Source organism: Urocampus carinirostris, unplaced genomic scaffold (genome assembly GCF_059441175.1).
Source record: "Urocampus carinirostris isolate Australia breed hairy pipefish unplaced genomic scaffold, RoL_Ucar_1.0 HiC_scaffold_231, whole genome shotgun sequence".
Classification (NCBI taxonomy): domain Eukaryota; kingdom Metazoa; phylum Chordata; class Actinopteri; order Syngnathiformes; family Syngnathidae; genus Urocampus; species Urocampus carinirostris.
In genome coordinates, this window is record NW_028283327.1 from 12,339 (window position 1) to 20,495 (window position 8,157).

The 8,157-nt window shown below is 55.1% G+C and overlaps 1 pseudogene; it reads left to right on the top strand.

The window, feature by feature from the left end:
* Window positions 1-7,403: 7,403 nt before the first annotated feature.
* LOC148344867 (18S ribosomal RNA) lies at window positions 7,404-8,157 on the top strand (annotated as a pseudogene; the record flags this gene model as incomplete).

The following is an 8,157-nucleotide window of genomic DNA, read 5'->3' on the forward strand; positions in this document are numbered from 1 at the left end:
GGATTTCAGCCACTATTGGCGGGCACAAGTCCCCCAACACTAGCCCGGGATTCAGCCACTAGTGGCGGGCACGATTCCCCAAACACCGGTCCGATAATACGCGCGCATATCCCCAAACACCGGCCCGATAATACGCGCGCAATTCCCCAAACACCGGTCCGATAATACGCGCGCATATCCCCAAACACCGGCCCGATAATACGCGCGCATATCCCCAAACACCGGCGCGGATTTCAGCCACTATTGGCGGGCACAAGTCCCCCAACACTAGCCCGGGATTCAGCCACTAGTGGCGGGCACGATTCCCCAAACACCGGTCCGATAATACGCGCGCATATCCCCAAACACCGGCCCGATAATACGCGCGCAATTCCCCAAACACCGGCCCGATAATACGCGCACAATTCCCCAAACACCGGCGCGGATTTCAGCCACTATTGGCGGGCACAAGTCCCCCAACACTAGCCCGGGATTCAGCCACTAGTGGCGGGCACGATTCCCCAAACACCGGTCCGATAATACGCGCGCATATCCCCAAACACCGGCCCGATAATACGCGCACAATTCCCCAAACACCGGCGCGGATTTCAGCCACTATTGGAGGGCACAAGTCCCCCAACACTAGCCCAGTTCTCAGCCACTAGTGGCGGGCACAATTCCCCAAACACCGGTCCGATAATACGCGCGCATATCCCCAAACACCGGCCCGATAATACGCGCACAATTCCCCAAACACCGGTCCGATAATACGCGCGCATATCCCCAAACACCGGCCCGATAATACGCGCGCATATCCCCAAACACCGGCGCGGATTTCAGCCACTATTGGCGGGCACAAGTCCCCCAACACTAGCCCGGGATTCAGCCACTAGTGGCGGGCACGATTCCCCAAACACCGGTCCGATAATACGCGCGCATATCCCCAAACACCGGCCCGATAATACGCGCGCAATTCCCCAAACACCGGCCCGATAATACGCGCACAATTCCCCAAACACCGGCGCGGATTTCAGCCACTATTGGCGGGCACAAGTCCCCCAACACTAGCCCGGGATTCAGCCACTAGTGGCGGGCACGATTCCCCAAACACCGGTCCGATAATACGCGCGCATATCCCCAAACACCGGCCCGATAATACGCGCACAATTCCCCAAACACCGGCGCGGATTTCAGCCACTATTGGAGGGCACAAGTCCCCCAACACTAGCCCAGTTCTCAGCCACTAGTGGCGGGCACAATTCCCCAAACACCGGTCCGATAATACGCGCGCATATCCCCAAACACCGGCCCGATAATACGCGCACAATTCCCCAAACACCGGCGCGGATTTCAGCCACTATTGGCGGGCACAAGTCCCCCAACACTAGCCCGGGATTCAGCCACTAGTGGCGGGCACAATTCCCCAAACACCGGTCCGATAATACGCGCGCATATCCCCAAACACCGGCCCGATAATACGCGCACAATTCCCCAAACACCGGCGCGGATTTCAGCCACTATTGGCGGGCACAAGTCCCCCAACACTAGCCCGGGATTCAGCCACTAGTGGCGGGCACAATTCCCCAAACACCGGTCCGATAATACGCGCGCATATCCCCAAACACCGGCCCGATAATACGCGCACAATTCCCCAAACACCGGCGCGGATTTCAGCCACTATTGGCGGGCACAAGTCCCCCAACACTAGCCCGGGATTCAGCCACTAGTGGCGGGCACGATTCCCCAAACACCGGTCCGATAATACGCGCGCATATCCCCAAACACCGGCCCGATAATACGCGCACAATTCCCCAAACACCGGCGCGGATTTCAGCCACTATTGGCGGGCACAAGTCCCCCAACACTAGCCCGGGATTCAGCCACTAGTGGCGGGCACGATTCCCCAAACACCGGTCCGATAATACGCGCGCATATCCCCAAACACCGGCCCGATAATACGCGCACAATTCCCCAAACACCGGCGCGGATTTCAGCCACTATTGGCGGGCACAAGTCCCCCAACACTAGCCCGGGATTCAGCCACTAGTGGCGGGCACGATTCCCCAAACACCGGTCCGATAATACGCGCGCATATCCCCAAACACCGGTCCGATAATACGCGCGCATATCCCCAAACACCGGCCCGATAATACGCGCGCATATCCCCAAACACCGGCCCGATAATATGCGCACAATTCCCCAAACACCGGCCCGGATTTCAGCCACTAGTGGCGGGCACAAGTCCCCCAACACTAGCCCGGGATTCAGCCACTAGTGGCGGGCACGATTCCCCAAACACCGGTCCGATAATACGCGCGCATATCCCCAAACACCGGCCCGATAATACGCGCGCATATCCCCAAACACCGGCCCGATAATATGCGCACAATTCCCCAAACACCGGCCCGGATTTCAGCCACTAGTGGCGGGCACAAGTCCCCCAACACTAGCCCGGGATTCAGCCACTAGTGGCGGGCACGATTCCCCAAACACCGGTCCGATAATACGCGCGCATATCCCCAAACACCGGCCCGATAATATGCGCACAATTCCCCAAACACCGGCCCGGATTTCAGCCACTATTGGCGGGCACAAGTCCCCCAACACTAGCCCGGGATTCAGCCACTAGTGGCGGGCACGATTCCCCAAACACCGGTCCGATAATACGCGCGCATATCCCCAAACACCGGCCCGATAATACGCGCACAATTCCCCAAACACCGGCCCGGATTTCAGCCACTAGTGGCGGGCACAAGTCCCCAAACACTAGCCAAGTTCTCAGCCACTAGTGGCGGGCACAAATCCCCAAACACCGGTCCGATAATACGCGCGCATATCCCCAAACACCGGCCCGATAATACGCGCACAATTCCCCAAACACCGGCGCGGATTTCAGCCACTATTGGCGGGCACAAGTCCCCCAACACTAGCCCGGGATTCAGCCACTAGTGGCGGGCACGATTCCCCAAACACCGGTCCGATAATACGCGCGCATATCCCCAAACACCGGCCCGATAATACGCGCACAATTCCCCAAACACCGGCCCGGATTTCAGCCACTAGTGGCGGGCACAAGTCCCCAAACACTAGCCAAGTTCTCAACCTTCAGCTGAGTATATGGCCTCCGAAAGGCCCATACATTCAGACGGGTCCATGTATTTTCAGCGACAGCCGCAGTACCGCCAAAATCCATGCAGCGGCGCTGGATTTATGGCCTCCGAAAGGCCCATTCATTCAGACGGGTCCATGTATTTTCAGCGACAGCCGCAGTACCGCCAAAATCCATGCAGAGGCGCTGAGTTTATGGCCTCCGAAAGGCCCATTCATTCAGACGGGTCCATGTATTTTCAGCGACAGCAGCAGTACCGCCAAAATCCATGCAGCGGCGCTGTATTTATGGCCTCCGAAAGGCCCATTCATTACCAACGGGGCTGCAGTAGCATCCCGCGGCCACGCAGGGGCAGATATTGTGAGGGAATTACATGGTAGTGGACGGAGCGCCCATGCATTTCCAATGGGAGTGCAGTACCTCAAAAATCCGCTCCAAGCCACCGAACTTGAGGGCCCGACGTTCCCTCAACACTAGCCCAGTGCAATCGACATTTCGTTCTGTGTACATTGTTACACAGAATGACAATACAAGGGAATTATTATTATTATTATTATTATTATGTATTCAGCCACTAGTGGCGGGCACAATACCCCAAACACTGGCCCGGCGCTGGCTGAGTTTATGGCCTCCGAAAGGCCCATACATTCAGACGGGTCCATGTATTTTCAGTTTTCCGTAGCAGGTGTGATTGTTTGTTTAATTAGGTAGTTTGTGTTGGTGACGGTGTTCCTAACTGTGGTGGCTTGTTTGTAGAATGTGGGGCCCTGCGTTTGTGTTATGTTGATTTCTGGTAATTTACTTTTTACTAAGTAGTCTTTCAGGTTTTTGTTTCTTTTAAAGGCTGAGATGATTTTGTAATCTTGGATTATGCTTGTGTTCTGTAGTGTCTGATTTATATTTTGTCCATTCATTCAGACGGGTCCATGTATTTTCAGCGACAGCCGCAGTACCGCCAAAATCCATGCAGCGGCGCTGAGTTTATGGCCTCCGAAAGGCCCATTCATTCAGACGGGTCCATGTATTTTCAGCGACAGCCGCAGTACCGCCAAAATCCATGCAGCGGCGCTGGGTTTATGGAATCCGAAAGGCCCATTCATTCAGACGGGTCCATGTATTTTCAACGACAGCCGCAGTACCGCCAAAATCCATGCAGCGGCGCTGGATTTATGGCCTCCGAAAGGCCCATTCATTCAGACGGGTCCATGTATTTTCAGCGACAGCCGCAGTACCGCCAAAATCCATGCAGAGGCGCTGAGTTTATGGCCTCCGAAAGGCCCATTCATTCAGACGGGTCCATGTATTTTCAGCGACAGCAGCAGTACCGCCAAAATCCATGCAGCGGCGCTGTATTTATGGCCTCCGAAAGGCCCATTCATTACCAACGGGGCTGCAGTAGCATCCCGCGGCCACGCAGGGGCAGATATTGTGAGGGAATTACATGGTAGTGGACGGAGCGCCCATGCATTTCCAATGGGAGTGCAGTACCTCAAAAATCCGCTCCAAGCCACCGAACTTGAGGGCCCGACGTTCCCTCAACACTAGCCCAGTGCAATCGACATTTCGTTCTGTGTACATTGTTACACAGAATGACAATACAAGGGAATTATTATTATTATTATTATTATTATTATGTATTCAGCCACTAGTGGCGGGCACAATACCCCAAACACTGGCCCGGCGCTGGCTGAGTTTATGGCCTCCGAAAGGCCCATACATTCAGACGGGTCCATGTATTTTCAGTTTTCCGTAGCAGGTGTGATTGTTTGTTTAATTAGGTAGTTTGTGTTGGTGACGGTGTTCCTAACTGTGGTGGCTTGTTTGTAGAATGTGGGGCCCTGCGTTTGTGTTATGTTGATTTCTGGTAATTTACTTTTTACTAAGTAGTCTTTCAGGTTTTTGTTTCTTTTAAAGGCTGAGATGATTTTGTAATCTTGGATTATGCTTGTGTTCTGTAGTGTCTGATTTATATTTTGTCCATTCATTCAGACGGGTCCATGTATTTTCAGCGACAGCCGCAGTACCGCCAAAATCCATGCAGCGGCGCTGAATTTATGGCCTCCGAAAGGCCCATTCATTCAGACGGGTCCATGTATTTTCAGCGACAGCCGCAGTACCGCCAAAATCCATGCAGAGGCGCTGAGTTTATGGCCTCCGAAAGGCCCATTCATTCAGACGGGTCCATGTATTTTCAGCGACAGCAGCAGTACCGCCAAAATCCATGCAGCGGCGCTGTATTTATGGCCTCCGAAAGGCCCATTCATTACCAACGGGGCTGCAGTAGCATCCCGCGGCCACGCAGGGGCAGATATTGTGAGGGAATTACATGGTAGTGGACGGAGCGCCCATGCATTTCCAATGGGAGTGCAGTACCTCAAAAATCCGCTCCAAGCCACCGAACTTGAGGGCCCGACGTTCCCTCAACACTAGCCCAGTGCAATCGACATTTCGTTCTGTGTACATTGTTACACAGAATGACAATACAAGGGAATTATTATTATTATTATTATTATTATGTATTCAGCCACTAGTGGCGGGCACAATACCCCAAACACTGGCCCGGCGCTGGCTGAGTTTATGGCCTCTGAAAGGCCCATACATTCAGACGGGTCCATGTATTTTCAGTTTTCCGTAGCAGGTGTGATTGTTTGTTTAATTAGGTAGTTTGTGTTGGTGACGGTGTTCCTAACTGTGGTGGCTTGTTTGTAGAATGTGGGGCCCTGCGTTTGTGTTATGTTGATTTCTGGTAATTTACTTTTTACTAAGTAGTCTTTCAGGTTTTTGTTTCTTTTAAAGGCTGAGATGATTTTGTAATCTTGGATTATGCTTGTGTTCTGTAGTGTCTGATTTATATTTTGTCCATTCATTCAGACGGGTCCATGTATTTTCAGCGACAGCCGCAGTACCGCCAAAATCCATGCAGCGGCGCTGGATTTATGGCCTCCGAAAGGCCCATTCATTCAGACGGGTCCATGTATTTTCAGCGACAGCCGCAGTACCGCCAAAATCCATGCAGAGGCGCTGAGTTTATGGCCTCCGAAAGGCCCATTCATTCAGACGGGTCCATGTATTTTCAGCGACAGCAGCAGTACCGCCAAAATCCATGCAGCGGCGCTGTATTTATGGCCTCCGAAAGGCCCATTCATTACCAACGGGGCTGCAGTAGCATCCCGCGGCCACGCAGGGGCAGATATTGTGAGGGAATTACATGGTAGTGGACGGAGCGCCCATGCATTTCCAATGGGAGTGCAGTACCTCAAAAATCCGCTAGAGGGCCCCGAACTTGAGGGCCCGGCGTTCCCTCAAGTGCCGATTTTATACCCCCTTCTCCAGCCGACAGCCAGAATTATATTAGGGACTCGCAATTTTGAGAGGTGAGCACCAGGGCTAATCAGCGGCCACCCGTGACCATTGAGTCCGACAGAGCAGAGGCTAGGGGCGGCCTCGCATCTCGCAATTACCGAGGGAAGATGCCGGTTCTCGAAAAATTTCTAAGTTTTTCAAATTTTAAAGTATTGAAGTATTTAGGGCGCTTCCCGCGGCCCTGGCTTTTGCATGTACCCCTCTAAGCTCCGGTTCTCGAAAAATGTCTAAGTTTTTCAAACTTTAAAGTATTGAAGCCGGACTTCCGCGGAGGCTGACAGGGGGCCTCCATCGAAGCACCCTTCACCCCCGGGTGAGCCGGCGTCGGCCCACGGGCCTGCCGGTTCCCCAACTGAGCGATTGGCACACGAGACCCGCCTCGGAGGGCCCACGTCGGCCGGCGCAAGCCGGTGTTCGGGCGTGCGGCTCCTCCGGCTTTGCGGGTCAAGCTCCAGCGCCGAGGATACTAGGCAAACGTTGGGCCCCCCCGAGCCGAGTGGATACCCGCCTCAGAAAGAGCTGGGGCGGTACGTACGGACGGCCTCACTAAGAGGGAACGGAAGCTACTAAAGCACACGTATAACTGTCCGATGTGCGAACGAAAGTGAGGCCGGACGAATCCGATACGAGTTACGAGTGAGGCGGGATCCACGGCTGGCACTCGCGGGGCCCTCTTGCGAAACCATGCCTCGGCGTGAACCTTTTGGCGGCAGAACCAAGACGAACCGAGGTCGAGCTTCCGTCTCGAGCCACACCCAGACGTCCGACCGTCGCGGAGCCCGACGCCACGCGTGCTAGGGCTCCGCGCGAAACATCGTTTCACGACACCCGCTCGTCAGCCCGTCCGAACGTATACGAGTGTCGCGCGGCCCCCCGGGCCCGGCTGTAGCCACAGCCTCGTCCCGGACCAGGGCCGCACCGCCACCAGCAGCGCCCCCCCGGCGGCAGACGCACTCTGGTTGATCCTGCCAGTAGCATATGCTTGTTTTCAAGATTAAGCCATGCATGTCTAAGTACGAATGGCCAGTACAGTGAAACTGCGAACGGCTCATTAAATCAGTTATGGTTCCTTTGATCGCTCCACCGTTACTTGGATAACTGTGGCAAATCCAGAGCTAATACATGCAAACGAGCGCCGACTCGCGGGCGGGGCTCCGGCCTCGCCCCGGGGACGCGTGCATTTATCAGACACAAAAACCCACGCGGTGTCCGGCGGGCGGGGGCTCAGCCGTCGCGCGCGTCCCCCGCGTCCGGCCTCCGCCTCTCCGGGCGGGGGCGTAAGCGGCGCGGGCGGCTCCGCGCGCGCCGGTCCTCGTTCCGCCGGCCCGGCCCCCCCTTTGTGTTGACTCAGGATAACCTCGTGCCGATCGCTCGCCCACCCGAGGCGGCGACGACTCATTCGAATGTCTGCCCTATCAACTTTCGATGGTAGACTCTGCGCCTACCATGGTGACCACGGGTAACGGGGAATCAGGGTTCGATTCCGGAGAGGGAGCATGAGAAACGGCTACCACATCCAAGGAAGGCAGCAGGCGCGCAAATTACCCACTCCCGACACGGGGAGGTAGTGACGAAAAATAACAATACGGGACTCGTTCGAGTCTCCGTAATTGGAATGAGCCGAACACAAACCCATCGGCCAGCATCCATTGGAGGGCAAGTCTGGTGCCAGCAGCCGCGGTAATTCCAGCTCCAATAGCGTATTT